Here is an 18,625-nt window from a genome sequence, read left to right on the forward strand (position 1 = left end):
TGGTGCTCTGCCCATGTCATCATGGTGTGGGGAACGCACGCCTCCTTTATATTGTTCACCATCCAGTTATTGCGCAGGTGGGCTGAATCATATTCTGAGTCGGGACACATTGCAAGATCCCATGTTCTCTCTCTGGGACCCAGTGAGATCCCCCCCGCCCCGCCACCTCCTCCACCTCCACCACCGCCCGGATAAGCAGTCGACCGCATTGTTTTGTTGGAAGGAGCGATGCAAACCGAGCCATGTATAACAACTAATTGCTCGCATGGATACGCACAGTAGGGCTTTACGACCCAAAGAAAACGCGTTTTACCCATCTCGGGTGGGACTGCTTTCATGTGCTCACACGATGGAAGTTATGGCAGTGGACGGCCACAGCACCACCAGAGACCTCTTTTTCTTCATTTTTGGAGTTAAAATGATGTAAACGCGGTTTTATTCGTCTGTTTGTGGGTAGTTTTCCACCTTCGTCCATCTTCCACGCTTTCACACCACTTGGATGCGAACACATTCAGTCGGCGTGCTCGTGGTTTTTTACCCGTCAACCTTCAACGCGTCCGCCTCGCAGGCTTCAAGATCACCAGGCTGCACGCACGGCTCCCTGCACCTCTGCGTCCCGCTCTGCGTCCCGCTCTGCGTCCCGCTCTGCGTCCCGCTCTGCGTCCCGCTCTGCGTCCCGCTCTGCGTCCCGCTCGTATGGTCTGTAGCGATGGCGTGGAGGATGAGACTGAGCGAACACGAATGTTTACCTCTCCGTGCTGGGCTCTAACCTCCTCTTCTGGGCTCTAACCTCATCACCAGTCAGCCTGAATCCGTCTGGGTCTGCGTCACCGTCGAGGTCTTAGGATGTAGGATTCCTTCCCATGTGAATGTGAGACCCTCTCCCTTCTGGGTCTCAGTTGGATGTTTTAGGTGGGGTTTCGACCCGATACAGGTAACAACTGCGAGGCACGGACTGTGTGGATGACACTCGAACGCAACTGTTTACCCTTCTGTGGATTTTTTTTAAGTCGACGCATCGCACTCGGGCAAGTCCGTGCGATATTCAATTTGGAATAAACTCCGAGCATCGGAGCTCCTCGGTGAGATCCGTCTCCGGTACGTGTGGGCTGCGTTGGACATCATGCCCATAGGTCCCATCCTTCAACATCTGCCGAGGTAGCCCACTTTTCCTGGCCGGGGTAAGTCATTCTAAATACGGCGTTAAGAGACATATGTGTGTGATGGGTTTAATGTGTTCACTTTGATCCACTTGGATCCCTCCACAGCAGCGATGGGTGTTAAAACAACGTGTTATTAAGCCCAATCGACGACCTGATTCCGTCTCCCATCAGAACAGGCTGTCCAGAATGTAGATGGCTGCTGATATGCCGCATAGGGTGTATAAAAACTACCACATGTACCCCCCTGCTCCACCGACATGTCTCCTCGTCTATGTATCATGCGTTAGAGAGGTCTGGTGTGGGCTGATGGCATCTCCATGATCATATCATGTCATGTAAGCCTGCATGCTGCCTCACTCCGAGGGGCGTAAAGACAGCGATTCTGATGGAAGTTGAGATTCACCTCCTGCCTATTTAAGTTATTGAAGAACAGCGGGCCTATACACCGGTCCAGCCAAGTCTGTCTGCATCTGTCTGTCGATCTGCCAGTCGATCTGCCTGTCTGTCTGTCTGTCTGTCTGTCTGTCTCTGTCTCTGTCTCTGTCTCTCTCTCTCTCTCTCTCTCTCGCTCTCTCTCTCTCTCTCTCTCTCTCTCTCTCTCTCTCTCTCTCTCTCTCTCTGTCCCTATATCTCCTGGTATTCGTATGGGCTTTTTTCTAAACAACGGCGTTAAGTATGACTGGTTGAAATGGTTGAGGCTGTGCTGATAACGCGCTGCTGCTATCATGATCTGCAGACGCACTCCGCTGTGCGGCACATCTCGTCCACGAAACGAGCGCCCACTGGCAGCACTGTTTGTTTAGGCGGTGCTCAGCATCTATCCCGCACACCACCATCCCAGGGCGGATCAGGGAGGGTGTATGGGAGCGTATGGGTTTGGTGGTACCCGGGTGCGTGTAGATGGTGCTTGGGCACGGCCGCATGGATGCGCTGGGAGTGCTGGGACTGGAGCGCAGGGGTAATGGGTCGGGCGTGTCTGAATCAGCACGACGCCGGGTGTGCTCTCAGACTTATTTTAAAACCAGAAGTGGCTTCGTATTAAAGTATTCATTTATTAATAATAAGGTGTTGCAGGACGTGCTTTCTAATGGGGAATGGAGCGCGAAAGTAACCACGTGATTATCCAAACACTCCCCCGTCTGTTTTGACCCTTTTCATCAACGTGGTAAAAAGTTGTATTTGATTTGTGTTGATGTTTGGGGTTCAGGCCTACCAAAGTGTGAGCCCTCACCCCTTGTTTTTTTTATGCACCATCTCGCATGCGAAAATAGTGTCTTTGGCACAGTGAATGCTGGCAGCGCTTGAACAGAAGGTAGCACTATTCTCAATCATTTGTCGTCCCTGCGTGCTCGATTCATTGGCTATGCACGGGCGTTCCTGCGTGTCAGCCGCTGTAAGAGAGTAGGGGGGCTCCATTTACTTTGCTATTTTAACTTCCATGGTTCGGCGCAAGTGTTCAAACGGGGTCAGTGCATGGTCACTGCGCTGATCTCCCCGTTTGGACGATGTATACCACAACAAACGGTGGGGGTGAGGGGTGAGGAATATGCAGGCGTGGGGGGGGTTGTGGGGAGTAGGTGAGGGGGGGGGGATGCATATCCATTTGACCGAGTTGAGGCTGAATGTCAGCATGTGTGCAGTGAAGGCGGCGATATGGGTGTATATGTATGCCGGGGGGATGGCCCCGAGGGAGGGGTAAGGCATGGACGCTCTGAAGCATCGTGGCGTAAAGGTCTGAGAGCCGTAAGAGCTGTTCTGCAGGCCAGCGGTTCTAAACACCACAGAGTGCCAGCTGGTTCTACTGTAGCCCTCTCGCAAAATGTGCCTTGTGGGACTGGATGTGCTGCGCTTTCCCAGTTTAGCCACCAATTCCCTCCAGTTCTCTTGGCTAAAGATATACAGTGGAATTTAAATGGAAGGATTCTTCCAGCGTCTGGCCGCCGTTCCCCGCTGGAGGTTTTCTCACACGTGCCTCTTCTATAAGCACTCCGAAAACTGAGGTGCTATTTAAAGGGAAGTGTTTTATAGTATATGGAGATGGACTACACAGTCACATCGCTGTAACCTAACCTGAGTGTGAGCACTGTGTGGGCTTTTGACAAGAGTGTGGTACCTTTAAACCCATGACACATTTGCAGAAATATCTCTCTATATGTGCATCATGGGGGTTTGAACGTGTATCCATGGCGATCAGATGCTAACGAGTTGTACTCTCTGGTGAGTGGACGCCCGTACATCTCATTGGATGAGGAGTTTAAATTAACTGTGTGTGTGTGTGTGTGTGTGTGTGTGTGTGTGTGTGTGTGTGTGTGTGTGTGTGTGTGTCAGTCTTCACCGACTACTCCCCTAGTTCTATAAGAGGTGATGATGATCATCGTCTCTCGGATGTGTCATCCTGTTGCATGGTGTTGCAGTAGCAGCAGCTCTGGGTGGTGCTGTCAGAACTACGTTGACTCTCATTACCAAGCATTACCCCCCGCCCCCCCCACGCATGTGTGTGTGTGTGTGTGTGTGTGTGTGTGATATTAGACTGCAGATAAACACATATTTCTCAGCAGATGACATGCATAAAGAGAGACTCCACAATATAATGTGTAGCAGAGGGGGAGGGAGGGAGGGAGGGGAGGGGAGGGTCTTCCACTTTCTGCTTCCTCAGTGAGTGTACCAGGCCATGGGGTGAGATTAATGGCTCCCCTCTTGCGGGTCTGTCCTTTGTGTTAAGCAGCTGTTGTGCGTGCCTCGTGTGCTGGTGTCATGCGTTAAAGTCTCAAAGAGTCACAACTGATACGGAGGTAATCGTCCAGCGCGGCCAGGAGAGAGAACCACGCAGGGAGGCTGTTTATGGATTATTAAAGGGGACAATACCAGGCAAGTTTATAGAGTTGATTAAATACACTTTTGTCCTCGACGGGGAAGGGAGGGGGGAGTAAGAATACGACTTTCCGAAAGAGGGCACACAAGGCCATATCTGCCATATTTTATGTCTTGTGATGTAAGTGGGCCTTTGTACCCCGAGAGACGTTCTTCTCCTGGTAGGAAGGCCAGGGGTCGTGGATGCGGCGTTCCGTCCTCTGGATGTTTCCCGTGACACTGAGGGCCGAGCATGCGGTACAGTACAGCTCTTGTGTCTCTCGTGTTGATGTGTCACTGATGGTAATTCGCTCCCGTCACAGAGGAGAATGGATACATTATTCGTTGTCAATGGGAGGAGGTTGAAGCTCATTTCTGAGATTTTGATGATGATTAGTCATTTTTTTGTAGGGTTGAATATCATTTCAGGGAAAATGGAACCGCGTCAAACAAACTCACAATGCTAACATGTCAAAGAGCATTATCATTCATGTTTTTCGGTGCTTTCTGTATTAATAACCAAATGTAATAAATCAGACATACAATACAATGCAAGAACACACAGAACACACAAGTAATACAAGAAATACAGCAAAACAATTATTGAATTGAAGAATAAGATTATTTCCGAAAAACATCCAAAAAACGTATTATTTGGGTGTATTTCGTATTTAAGTGGTGTCTCTGCCCCCAAGTTGGGTTCAGCTGGGGCGATGTAAGACCATGTCTGGCATCCGGCGCGACAGCACAAGTGGAACTGTCAAACAGGATGGCGTCACGATGGTATCTCGCGCGTGTCAAGGAATGGTTCAGTCTCGTTTGGGGTTTGTGCGGTCCTCTCTGCTTTGCACTCCTCTGACCTCACATGAATAAAACACAGTCACACAGAGGGCAACATGTGAGATGCATCTCCTCTTCGATGCAGAGACCTCTCACAAGCTTCACCGCGGGATGACTTCTTTTCTTTTTTCTTTTTTTTTTACCAAATATAGAATGGATATCTCTCCAAAAAAAGAAAAAAGCTAGCCTAGCAGCTGGAGTCTTGTCATGGTCGTTCATACTGTTCTTATGTTCCCTCCGAGCCAAAAGAGTTGGCCCCCCCCCCCCGCCCCCCAAGGCCAACTTTCTCATTGTACGCCTGAAACTTGAATGTGGGCCAGGCAGGCCATTTCCTGTCATCCCAGCGCTAGCTGTGGCAGTCCTGGCTTCACCTGATAAAAAGGGAGGGAGGGTGGAGAGAAGGAGAGAGGGCAAGAGAGAAGGTAGAATACTGGGAACAGTGGTGCCTATAGGGCAAGCTGGCAGGAAGTACACAGTGACTTCACATGGTCAAATGGAGAGACAGAGTGTGAATAGACCAAAGAGCAGCCCAGGTTCAGCGGAGGTCACTGAAGGCCAGTGAAGACACAGACCGTACGCCAGGAGATCACGGGCTGAAGCGAGGTGAGGGGGAAGGGTCTGGTCACGATAAAGGTCCACAAAATATATAAATATATGTCCTTCACTTTCAAGAATACTGTGGGGGATGATTCACACACACGCACACGCACACACACACACACACACACACACACACACACACACACACACACACACACACTGCAAGCCCCCTTTGTTCCCGATAGGAATACTCGCCCTATCACGCCACACGGGTTCTACTGTGGCCGGCGACCATCAAAGTGAGGCAGAAATGTCTGCGCTGTGTTCGAGGCCCCGAGCAGAAGAGCACAGCCATTGAAGTCCCGATGGGACGCGACCAATAGCTTTTGTTTGTGCTGCCCGCTGGACAACAGCGTTATGGGGGTCTCCCGGGCCCCTCAATAAGGACCCCGGGCCCCGTGGCAGGCGTGCCCGGGGCGATGCCTCATCCGGCTGTTATTTTCATTTGTGTGGGTGTTGGAGGAACGGCGGCGCAGGGCTGTCTTAATGAGGAGCGATGATGCATATTATAAACGGGGGAGAGGGAAGATGGCTGTTTGTTTGGGAGGAACGCAGCGGAGCCAGGGGAAGTGTATGGCCCCCCTCTTCGGGAACGAATCGATTTGACTGATTTGACTGACGGATTCAGGCCGTGTTGATTCAGCGCTTTTATCCAAAGTCCTTCGTTCGGCTTGTGTGCGATGTGTGGTACGTACACACACACATGCACACACATGCGTGCATGCGTGTAAACAATTTGAAATGCTTAGAAACACTGAAGAACCTGTCCTGATAAATAATGCATATGTATTCTATGATTTTTACTGCGCGTGTGTACAAAGGAGAAGTGGGTCTAAAATATTCAGAATATATAAATCGTTTCCATTCATGGTTCAAATCTCCTCGTTTGCAATTAGCATTAGTCAATTAAGGCGATATTAATGCGGCATCTCGTCATGCACTCTGATGAACCACGGTCATCCATAAAAAAGTATATTTATATGTTTATCAAGAACTGTAACCTTCTGTTAGCAGTTCCCATTGGAGCTGCATTCAAGACAGACCCATTTGAGACCGGAATAGCCGTCTTTGTGGGGAAGGTTGAAGAGATGCAGAAAAATTAGCAACCTCAGCACAGGCTTGTGTGTGCACAAGCCTGTGCACAAGGAAATGCTACAGAATTAAAGTCCAAGCCGATGACTTCCTTTTTTTCTTCTTTTTGAAGATGCTGTTGTTATTTTTTGGTTTAGCGTTTCCCCAGTAAAGCGCATGCAGCCCAGGTTAAAGAGCTCCCTCAGAGATGCAGAAATAGGCCTGTTTGATTTTGTGTTGGTGGGAATCAATGTTTATGTTTTACAGTATTTGCCGAGAAAGTATAGCATGCATATTTTATACGCAAACGGACCATTCATGCACCTGCTCCAACCAGTTCTTATTAAATCGTATTTTATTAAATTATTAAAGCAGCTTTCCTAACCTGGCACAGTGGAAGGGGGGCGGGTGTACTCTTAGTTATTGATTTGTGTATCAGTTAGTCATATTTCAAGGGCATGTTTTCCAATGAGGCACCAGTGCAACGCTGGAAAACATCTTACTGTTGCCTCCATTAATCGCTACCAGACCACAAAGAAATCATCAGCCATTCTGGTAGAAGCATCCACAGCCTCACCTCTGCCTCACGCTCTCTCTGTGTTTGGAAAGAAGTCTTGCTCTGTTTGGTGTTGTTGTTATTTGAAAGAAAGGTACACATCCTTTCCACAATCCAGGGCAAGGATAGTGTTCTATAAATATTATGTGTTGGGTACTACTACTAAAGCCTCTTCTGTTATTAGGGTTCCCAGCGTGGTGGAGGATGGTGTCTTGCTAAAAAGGCCCCTGGATAATGCCAGGCTTTTAGGTTGCATGGGAAAAGTGCGGTCATTAGAAATAATATATAGGCTGGAGATGTCCATATGTCGGACGTTCAGCAGACTACGAGAGCAGACTTTCAAGCTGGGATATAATAATCCCTTTCTCCCCATTTTGATTGGGAGCTTGATTACAGTGTGGAGGAATCGTGCACGCTGGTGAAGGTAGGATCTCCAACGACCTGAACCACATCTGCATCCATCTGACCCAAATGCATACAAGAGATAAGTGTTTACACATGGTGGATGTTGTTTCCCTGATGTGGTTTGATAACGCGGCGTGTTTCCCCGGCTGATAATAAACGGCCCAGGGGTTCCAACGATACCTGACTGAGGAGGTTTAGCTGAAGGCTAGAGGCAGGCCGTTTGTGTGGACATACAGATGGTTAGTGTTGCGTACATCTTTTAAAAGGCTGATGGGGAGGTGTTATGACAATGGAATGCCAGTTCTTCTGTTGTGTATATTTTAATTTGTTTGAGTCTGATTCATACGGAGTAGGTAATTCAGTGAGCACATTAAGCATGTGGGTGTTTCAATGTATTCTACAAACCATCTTTTATGTATTTATTTTTATGCAACACAGTACATTTAACCAAGGGCATCAATTCTGCTTCAGAGGAATTCAGTTATTGAATTCTGCTTGACTCCTAGACGCTATCGGTGTGTCACTCCCACCCTTAATCCATACGATCAGTCTGATTAGATCGACTGCTCCATCGATCCCACTATTGATCCTTTGTTTATTGATTAAACAAAGGATTTCTGTCTGTCTTCTTTTATTAAGATTTATTTTTGTATTTGTATGCTTTATTATAGAGATAGATAGATAGGAAGGTATGGGAGATAGAGGGGAGGACCCCGTACAGGATTCTGTCTGTTTTCTGACTGCCTGCCTCTCGTCTCTGTGTCTCACATATTCATTTCCCTGTTCTGGTATTTCAGCAGACTAATTGCTAACTGGCCAGCCTGTCTTGCGGTAGACATTGGGCAACAAGGCGCTAGTGGAGACATAAACCAACCGCAGTAAGATGCGCTACTAACAACAGAACACGAGTAGGCCGTGACTGTTTACCCCCCGTCGACCGCAACACCGTCCCGTTGTGTCTCCTAAACGTCGTTCCAACCTCCTTCAGGACTTTCTAAATCATGAGGAGTAAATATCACCGGCCACTTTACCGCTTGGCGTTCCCTGAACACGCCACACGACCCGCCGTCCCGCCCGCTTGTGTAAAGTCAGGGAGTGAGCGTCTTCAGTGGAGAATAAGTGGAGTTGTGCCACGTCCAGGCACCGATCCGTCCATCAACGCGACAGGAACCCCGCTTCTTCTCGGGGGGGGGGGGGGGGGGGGGGTCACACGGTCACATTGACTTGCATGAGATGGGAGCGAACGAAAAACAGAAACGTTGCTACGCCAACGCCATACCTCGCTGAGAACAGCGGTGACACGGCCGCCTCCTGGCATGCCATACCTGTCCGTCAAGAAGCATCGAGACGCGGCGAGCTGTCAGTGCTGTCACGGGGAGCGAATCCGCCCCCCCCCCTCCCCCAGTGGAGGGCCACCTGTTGATCAGACGTGTGGGGAAGGAAGCCAGTGTCTCAACGCTAAGTCAGCAAGCCGAGGCGTTCACGGCGAATTCAAACTCTTAATCGTCTGAGGCAATGAATCCAATGAGTTTTGGATTAAAATTAGAAAACTGGAGCGAGTGCGCGCACACACATGGTTTCCTAATGTGCCTGGAAGCCCTAATGATCATGATGATGGAGTTAAATGACCAGCTGATGGTAACATGCCACTGCATCCAGTCATTGGTGGCCCCGGCTTTATTGACTGCAATGGCTTCAGTTACGGCAGCCATTAGTAATGGAGTACCGCACATCCACATTGAATGAGAGGCAACCTTGTGGCCGTTTTGGAGAGGACTCTAGATCATTGCTTCTCCCCATGCCCACTTTTTTTGGTTATGTGCTTTAAAGATATGAGGGTCCTTCCTGCCTCTCAACACTGAAATCTGTTTTGTTAATGTATTGTCAACTATGGTTTGTACTGTTCTTTTCAGTTCAAGGTTAAACCTATACTATGTTGCATTGAGTCGTTTCTCATTATGAACAACTTTTCTGATTTATTAGCTTGCAGCAGTATTTGTGATAGGCTATATTTCTTTTTAACCTCATAGTTAGATGCACTGTGAATTCAATAACTGCCGCTGGTCTGACAAGACAAATGGCACCCCTGACCATGCGATATTGCAAATCTACTAGCGCTGCCCTCGTTGGAAAATGGCTCAGAAAATGTGGGTCAGGTGCATGGTCCGAGATCGAATAGTAATGGGCCACACGGTCCGCGATGAGGCCGTCGATGGAAGACGGAGAAGAATAAGAGGTGTTATGACCGCACTACACTAAGGAGACCGCTCAGAAACCTGCTGACCTCTGGATACCTGCAGCGTTCATCCCCGTTTCTCCTTCCTGGAGAACGGGATGTAATAGACCAACAGAAGCTGCTGTTTTCCCGAGTCGTTCCTTGTGTTTGTGTCGGAGTGCCGAGCTGTTTGTGTTGGCATGATCTGTAATCACACATTTGACGACGGGATTCCGAATGTTTCCCATGCCTCGATTGTGTGCCGGGGCTGACTCGTCCCCCATCGTAACCATGGCGACGATAAGCAGAGTATAGGCGCTGTAGGCACGCATGAATGGATGGATAAAAGTATTATGGGTGGGTAGACGCACGCATGGACGGCTTTAATGTGCGTAATAAAGCAAGGATGGCTGTAAAATCCTCCTTGAATCACCATGTAAATGACCAGATTCTGACATCAGGGATTTCTTTATGGCATAGTAGTTTGACCTCAGACGTGTCATTGTGAGAATGTTTTATTCCCTGATACAATACAACAATAACAATAACAAGTGTATTTATTTATTAATATAAAGTCACGTATAGACGTATATATTTGAAGCCATGACAGCATATCGACGCGTATGAAAGGATGCATTAGTGTGTGGCGTCCGGTGTCAGTGTGCAGTAACCCTCACGTTCCGACTCGGGCGCAGATTCAATTCAAACAGAAGATGTTCTCCGTCGTCTGTGTGGTCTGATGCGTCTGGCACAAAGGAAAGCGTTTTCTCCCCCACATCTTTCTTTCCTGATGCGGTGTTTTCAGATGGGGCCAGCTGACAGAGGGAGGCACTTGCAGCCCGCTGTCACATGAATGGCTCGGGGCTAAAGCCCAGTGTATCGGAGACAGCAGAAGCTGTCGTGCATTCATTGACTTTAAAGATACCCTTGTGGAGATGTTTCATCGCCATGAGAGGTTTCACTTCTTTAATTCATTAATATTTTTGAAGAGTGACGTTCACACTGTTACAATGGGAACAGATAACAGAATGGTAACATGTAAAGTATAGCCTACTGATCAACTATTGGAGGGTGGGGCGGGGGGATGTTTGGCTTAATCAGGTTATCCAGATGAGTCTTGTTGTATGAACATTATTATATTTATATTATATAACAGAAAGCGCCGCCGTGCCTGCTAGCATGTGTAATCAACAGTCAGTGTTGCCACAATTGTTGGATTTGTGATATTTACAGCAAAATCATTTTGAGGATACTATTGCCGTGATTTTTCTAAACAATCAAGTAAACAAGAAAAAATAAAAAGGGATGAAATAACCTCTCGGAAAATAGCACAACCCACAACCTGTGCGCTAATCAATTTAAATTAGCAATAAGGAAGAGCGAACAAAAGCCATGCAAAGCAGATGCAATTTTATGCGTGACTTGGGGGGGCTGTGTAGCTCTCAGCGTGGCTCCGGCTCTAATCAGAGGCCCAGCATATGGCTGATGGCCCGCAGCCCTGGTGCTTCTCTGGTACGCGTACAACTAAGAAAAGAAAAGGCCAGTGTTATGGTTTGGTTGGTGATTCCAACACGCCTACCTGATGGGCGACAGCCAGAAGACTCCCTTCCCTGGAGCAGGTAAAGGAGTGAAACCAGTAAGACCATGGGGGTTTATTCAAGGGCATTGTTGTGTACAATGTTGTACTTTGAAATTCTTCCATATAATTAAGTTAAAAGGGTACTTTGAGCTCGAGTGACGTTTAACTGTGTGTGTTGTAGACTTCTGACTTGACAGTGTTTTACATCGGCTTTGACAAAGCTTGGTAATGAAACGTGTGCAAAATGTGATCCAACCTTTTCCCATTTGGAACAATAAGGTTAGCTATTGCAATGAGCGTATCCATAGTTCTTTTAAAAGCTGTTGCTCAAAAACGTATCTTCATAAGGACTGGATAGCGAGTAGAGTTGTAAAGTTTGTATAGTAGCATATAATACAGTATTCAACTTGGTTTAGGAAAAACTCATATTGTCTTGTCTGTTACATCATTTAGATTTTTATAATCAATTTTTGAATAAGTTATGCATCAGAAAGGAAAGACAGTTTTTGCCATGTTTGTGTTAGGAACATGGGTGCTAACACATGAGTGCTAGTACACAATATAAGCAATATAAGCGTACCATAACTATATATATTAGGGGCTCTGAACTTATTATTATCCCTAAATGGAGTGATGGTGTTGATATGCCGACTCCACGCTGTTAATGGAGCCCCAGAGAGAAATCTATTTTTAGGAAACGTTCACAATTCATTTGCTTGATTGACAGCGCACCGATTTGGAAATCGCATTTATACAAACACACAAACTCCATGTCGACCTGTCGTCCCTGTTTTTCTATTTCCGACCATTTTAGAGTATTTAAATATTCAACCCCTTTCCTGATCTGACCCGCCCCTCCCCTTCTCTCCCCTCCCCCATTGCATCCACAGTAACAGACCTTTAATAGGAATATGTGATAATTTTTCACTTTAAAAATGCATTATGGATACATAGTTTGAGCTTACCAATTCACGCCCGGGGCAAAGTATAATGGAACCATGAACTCAAAGTTTCAAAGCCGTAAGTATATAGAATATTCCTCCAACAAATGCAGGATATAAAGGCTGTCTTTTCCAGCCAAAGAAATCAGTATGAAAAACGAACTGTAGGGAACATTATGGTATCTTAAACAAAGGTCAATTTCCAGGTGCTCATCTTGGGGTCAGGTTCTGTTCCCTAAGAAAGAGGCTGTCCATGAATAATTAGTTCAGTCTGAGCTTAGTTGCTAAGAGGCTTAGGATGCTATGAGCTCCAGTGTAAGCCGGCTTAGGGGGGTAAGTCTTGTAGACCAACTACTGGCATGTTCTCTTGTGCCTACCACTTTGTACTACGTACCACCAGAGCGTTGATACAACGCGAGTTTGTACAGTTTGTCGTCTGTCCATTGTTTGATTTATGCTTTATTATTATTATTGGGTTCTGCTTTGCCGTCAGCCGTTGCATCCAAACTAATTGTCATTGCGATGAGCAACTGATTCTGCTTTCTTCTGATATTTAAGATGCTGCCGCGACTTAACATTAGCTTGTTAGCATGGATCAGGCTTGACCTTGATTCAAATCACCAGGGGGGAGAGACCATTGAGAAACCTGAAGGATAATTCCCCCAAAAAAGTCCTTGTTTTTGGGGAATCACAGGTCTCCCATAAGAGCGTCTTTCCTACAATATTCCTATAATAAACGAGCAACCTTTTTTGTCCGGCTTCCCCTGCCAATTGTGATGAGACTGTCAGATGTCCAGCAGTACTCCCTGTGGCTCTTCCTCAGACATGATTGGCTTTCACCTCTGACCGATGTGCTCCATTCAACGGCAGTGTCTCCTGACACACTAGATCTTTGCGCTCATGCTGGCAAACACACGAGGGGGAACCTTGTTTTGTCTCTAAATCAACATAGCTCCTGTGCCAGTGGGCTTCACATGAGGGAGGAGGGCCGGGGACTCACTGGCACAGGTCATTCCTCCTCATTTGATTTTGTCCTTTGTTCCCGGCGTGGCGGTCTGTGTCCAACGGCGGCCCTGACTTTCACCCAGAATAATAGAGACTTATAGATACCGTGTCAATAAAGGGGCATGTGGACTCGTTTATCACGTTTAATGACCGTTTTGCTCTTTAACCAACACTGTGGAATGGCTTGTTTTCACGGCGGACAGTGGTTACCTAAGAAGAGGAAGAACAAGGCTAATAAAATTTTCTTCCTGCAGGAGATGCAGAATTAGGACTTTAACACCATCAGAGCCAATGGTGCATAGCGCGCCTTGCACTGGAGGCAAGTGCCAGCAAATGTTCCTGCTTGTAATTTAGCCAGAGATTTCTCCATCCACCATTTCCCCGTGAGGTCTTTTTATAGAACAACGATAAAGTCTCCATCTGTCGTGACGGTGCTGAGAATAGTTAGAATAGTTATAAACCGCATAAATGAGAGAAGAAAAATAAAAAAAGACGCCCCCGTTTTTTAATGAACGACGCAGATGAGATGTGGGGAGGAAATATGTTTTCCATTTAGTGTAATTAAAAGTGTTTTGCTTGTCTCCACGGCGGTTTAGGTTTGTTAACCACCCGTGATGGACAGAGAGCCCCTGGGCAACGCGTCCACAGATGGCGAAGGTTATTCATTGTACACAATAATGCGCACAATGCAAAGTAGATAGCTAAACACCCATTAGCATTTATCCCCCACTGGCTACCAGTATATGTTCTCAAAGATCACACCCAGGCCGAAAGAAAATGTAATTCCTTTGGCATGAGACCAGTTTTCCTGCCAAGGCCTGAGGGGGCCGCACCAAGTGGATACTGGTGGTAATGCACCCAGTTAATTCTGTGGACTTAGTGTTCCTCTGAATGACCCAGGACTCAGTCTGCATATTGCACGGTTTCATTGGCTCTCCACCCCCCCTTAGCAAATCCAATTAGCTGAATGTGCAGCCATTTATGTCTGTCAACTTTATTTTAAGGTTATGTCTTAGCACAATGTCTCATTGTGTTGTGCGAGGACCGACAAAAGCAATGAACATGGTGCTGAGTAGGAAGGTCAGGGTGTGTTCAGAGTGACTTCTGTATGCATCTCACCATGGACTGTTCTGCCCCAAAAATAATCCTGCCTTACAAGCACACCTTAAGTAACCCGGGTTCCTCGAGGAAAGAATGTCTTTAGCTGAATTCCATGTACACACAAAGCAGGACTGCTTACTGTTGGTACAGTAAGCTGACAGTATCCTCCGAAAGCCTTTTTGGCGAGCTCCGATGAAAATCCCCCTTTTCGGAAACAACAAAAACTGCTGCAGCTCTTGCATTGTGTAGCTGACTAGGAATCAACATGCATGTGTCTGCTTAGCAACATGAGGGATATCGCTTAGTAACCGTTTATGGTATGCGCTGTATAACTTAACCGCCACTTAACCAAGTCAGTCGGGTGCCATCATGTTGGATATTTAGTTGAATTTGAATTTACGTTAACTACTGCATGTAGTTATGAAGCTGGTGGGCTTCAGCATGTATCATCCAGACCTATTGACTTCCCCAGGGAACACGCTGCACTGCTTTAAGAGATGACAGATTTCACTAATTGTTGTCCCTGTGGCAGTGTTTGGCAGTGTGCGTTTGATTCCTATTTATTTGAAGCTTTAAACCCTGATGTAACCCTTCAGTATCGTACAGCTCACCACAGCCTTAGGCAGGAGGTAACACTGCATCCATTATCATGCACATGTTCTCGAGGATAGCAAGTTGGGAATTAGTATGCAGAGAGCTTCCATAGCTTACCGACAGTGGCCTGATAATTGAGTAAAAAAGAGACCGAATTGGGTTTTTGTCTTGTAATAAATTGTGGCTCTCTACCAAAGAATGGAGATTAATAATAATTGTTATGTGTCTTCCCGGGCTGCGTTTAGTTTAATTCAGTATTTTAAGCGAGACCACCAACTAGTTAGTAATAGATCAATTCTCCAGCCAATATTTTTTATTGGGTATAAGTACGTTGTTATTTATTTAGTCTTCAACCCCAGACATTTCATTAGATAATTAAACCTTTGTAGCTTAGAAAATAAAAAGCAAATACTGGAAACAAGTTTGACAAACTGCCAATGTTTTTATGGTGGCTGTTCCAAAAAGCTCACACATTAAAATATCAGTGATAACGGGTAAAATATTCTCCACTGTAAAATACCCCATAGAGCCAGACAGACAGTCATGGATCATGGATCCAGTTCATGGATAATTTTCAATGACAAATCATAATACCAACAATACTTTAAAATTCACAAACTCATAACGGCGCGTAATTAAACAACACCGTGGGAAAACCGAAAGAAAGGTCACCGCTTCATTTATTAGGCTGTGGTTTGAGAAAGCGTCGTCGTTGTGTCACTGTGTCCCTTGTCTGCGATGACATCCCACTAATGACTCGGCCCGCTAATGGATTCATCACCCGGCTGTTGCCCAGAACATGTTAAAACCCTGCAGGGAGGCCTCCGTCACACTGTGCTCCTCTACACGTTTCCTCTGTGCCCGCGGTGGGCGTTCAACACCACGCCGCACACGGCTTCCTCCACAACACACAGACACACTCACACGGCCCTGAGATCTCCCATCGTCGAGCCCCGGAGAGGCTGTTGAGCCAATCCCCCGTCAAGAGAAACAGATCGGCATTTCCAGCGATAATGACGAATCTACCCACCGCCAGCAGGCAGGGAAAAACAGGATTCTTTGTGTATTTCCGTTCGACTAGTTTCTTAATTGGCATTAGCATTGGACTTGTCATGAGACTCTGAGGATTTGCAGATTCAGGAAGAGAGTGCTCAGCGGCAGTTCAGTGTAGGTGAGAGTATCGGTGTAGCAGCAGGAGTGATCCAGTGCCCCCCCCACCCCCATCCCCCCCCCCTCCCTCGGTGTCTCAACGGCCAGACAACCGATTCCTGCCGGAGCTTTGTACCGGCGGCGGCGGCGGCTCTCGTTAGAGGCGTGATTGAAGCGGGGCTAGGCAGGGCCGCTGTGTTTGACAGATGGATGGAGCAGGAAGATTAGCTACAGGTACTACTGAGACATGCTGACTCCGTACAGGCGACTTCTGTAATGAGTTTAGGGCGGTGGGAAGCGCAGTTTAGCTAATACAGGGAGAGTATTTTAACTGGCAATGTGTGGCTAATTGGCGATTCAAGTTGACACATTTTCAGTGAACGCACACTATAATTTAGCTAAGCAAACCTTTCTAATTTGTGGTTGGCAGCACTCAAATAAGATTTACAAAAAAAACGTTGTCTCACTAATGTAGAATAACACTAATGCATTCTTGCTGTCAACAGGGATAGACATATTGGATATTGTCTTTGGATGTTGTCAAGACAGACAGGATAAATACCTGTATATATAATAAAATGTATACATATACTGTAGATGCATAGAGTAAATAGATGCATGTGTGATGGCACACATTCATTATATGACGGCTTGGAATGGTTTCATCCTGGGCTGAGGGGATTGAATTAGGGCACGGCTGTCACCACCATCGCCATTAAAACATGATCTACCACGCAGGCCAGTTCCAGGGCTGGGAGATGTTGAATCTCTAAAGGGGGGACATCTGAGAGGAGAGTATCTCCATCTGCCAGGAGAACGGTTTGCCTTTCAACCCTGGCCTCTGTGTGCCCTGTGTGATCTGTGGCCACCGGCTGTGTAATGGATTCTCTAAAGTGGATTATGTATGAATTGTACTACAGTCCGACCACTAAACCACTGCTACGCCCTCCTGTAAGGAATTCATCAGATCTACAATGGCGAAAGACTGGAAAGCCTTATTCTTCTGAGGCAGAAAGACAAAATGTTCAGAACAGGCTGCTTCAGAGGCAATGAACTGTTCCTCTTTATTCATATTATTAGACTAAATACAATCCCATGAACATTGCATAACTTGCATTACCGAGGGGGAATGGTTTCTGAAATATATATTTAGTACCTTCAAGTGAATGAGAGAGAGTGAGAGAAAAGGAGAGAGAGGAAGAGAGGAAAAAAGAAAGAGAGAGAGGGGAGAGAGAGTGAGAGGGCCATTGTGGAACAGTATTCCCTAATGCAGACCAATTTAAGGCTCGCTCTCAACAGCTGATTGAAATGTCTTTGAAATTGAGATTCAGATTGATTATCTTTAAGTTGCTTAAAAAGGATGGCGCTGACTCGCTATAACCGCGCTGCCTCGCCACTCTCCCCCATCCACCTCCTCGTTTATTTTTCTCTCTTTCTCGCGCTCTTTTTCTCCTTCGCTAGCTCCCTTTCACTCTGTCTCGCTCTCTCTTCCTTTTTAGCCCTATCTCTCGTTCCCTCGCTCTCTCTTAATCCAGGAATAATGATCATGACCTCGTTTTGCCTTTTTTTCCCCCCTCCCTTTTCTTCCCTCCACTTCCTTCTCCCTGCTGACATTAGCCAAGGTTTTCACCCTTCTACGTCTGTTCCCACGTCTTTTAGTGGTGATGTGTCACCTAATTGCGCTCCCGGTGGGCTCCCTGCTGGCTTTACCCGGCTGGAAGATTCCCTGAAAGGATTCTCTCTCTGTACTACAGGGGCCGTCGTTCACGGGGGCCTCTGGAGACGTCTACTGCCCTGAGGTTGAGTCGCGCTAGGTGCACAGCCGTGCTCGTTAGCATCCCAGCGCTAGGCAGCGCCTATCAGAAAACTTCCAGAAATGTTTTTTCCCCTCGAGACGAAACATTAGTAGTACCTAGCTACGTCTTTATTATAAACCTTTTTATTGGGACATCTGTGATGCTAGGATTTCAGGAAGCTAAACTAAACGGGACTTTTACAGTAAAACCATTTGGATTCCTACCTTCTTCAAATGTGTTATTTTAACACAATTGTAATATCGTGTAATATAGTTATGCATATCTCCATCTGTGGGCTACTATACTATATTTAATTACAAATTATTTTAGATTAAATCAGGAACATTCAGGTGTATGTCTTTTATGTGTAGTTTTCATTACACTTGTGTTTTCAACTCTCTCCAGTATTCATCTTGCATACCAGAGCGGGCTATACATTTTATAAAACATTTTCAGATTATCCTATTATGTGCAGAAAATGAAGCTGCGCTCATTACCTTACAAGGCACCAAGGGAGGGCTTATAGAGATGTAGTGCAGTATGAGGGATGTCTCTACTTGCTTTATTCTCCCACTGACTGCTAACATCTGACCAGGGACTTCTCCAGCTGACTGATGTACAGTGGGAACCAGTAATCAACAGGACGCCGTCTACTCATTCAGCAGTTGCAGCCTCTCCTTACCTGAGCACATCCTCTCTTAAACTCCACCCTGCTCGTACTGGCGTTTACTTTAAGTAACCTTCATGACGGGAGTAATGG

At 46.6% G+C, this 18,625-nt stretch overlaps 1 protein-coding gene across 2 annotated transcripts in view; it reads left to right on the forward strand.

The window, feature by feature from the left end:
* Nucleotides 1-268: 268 nt before the first annotated feature.
* Nucleotides 269-18,625, forward strand: part of lrfn1 (leucine rich repeat and fibronectin type III domain containing 1) — an 84,941-nt gene continuing 66,584 nt past the window's right edge. For both annotated transcript variants that reach the window (XM_084467437.1, XM_084467438.1), the window contains exon 1: nt 269-1,181. The gene's annotated coding sequence lies outside the window, so the exon portion shown is untranslated. The remainder of the gene's footprint in view (nt 1,182-18,625) is intronic.

The sequence above is a fragment of the Micromesistius poutassou genome, assembly GCF_964030765.1.
Source record: "Micromesistius poutassou genome assembly, chromosome: 4".
Classification (NCBI taxonomy): Eukaryota; Metazoa; Chordata; class Actinopteri; order Gadiformes; family Gadidae; genus Micromesistius; species Micromesistius poutassou.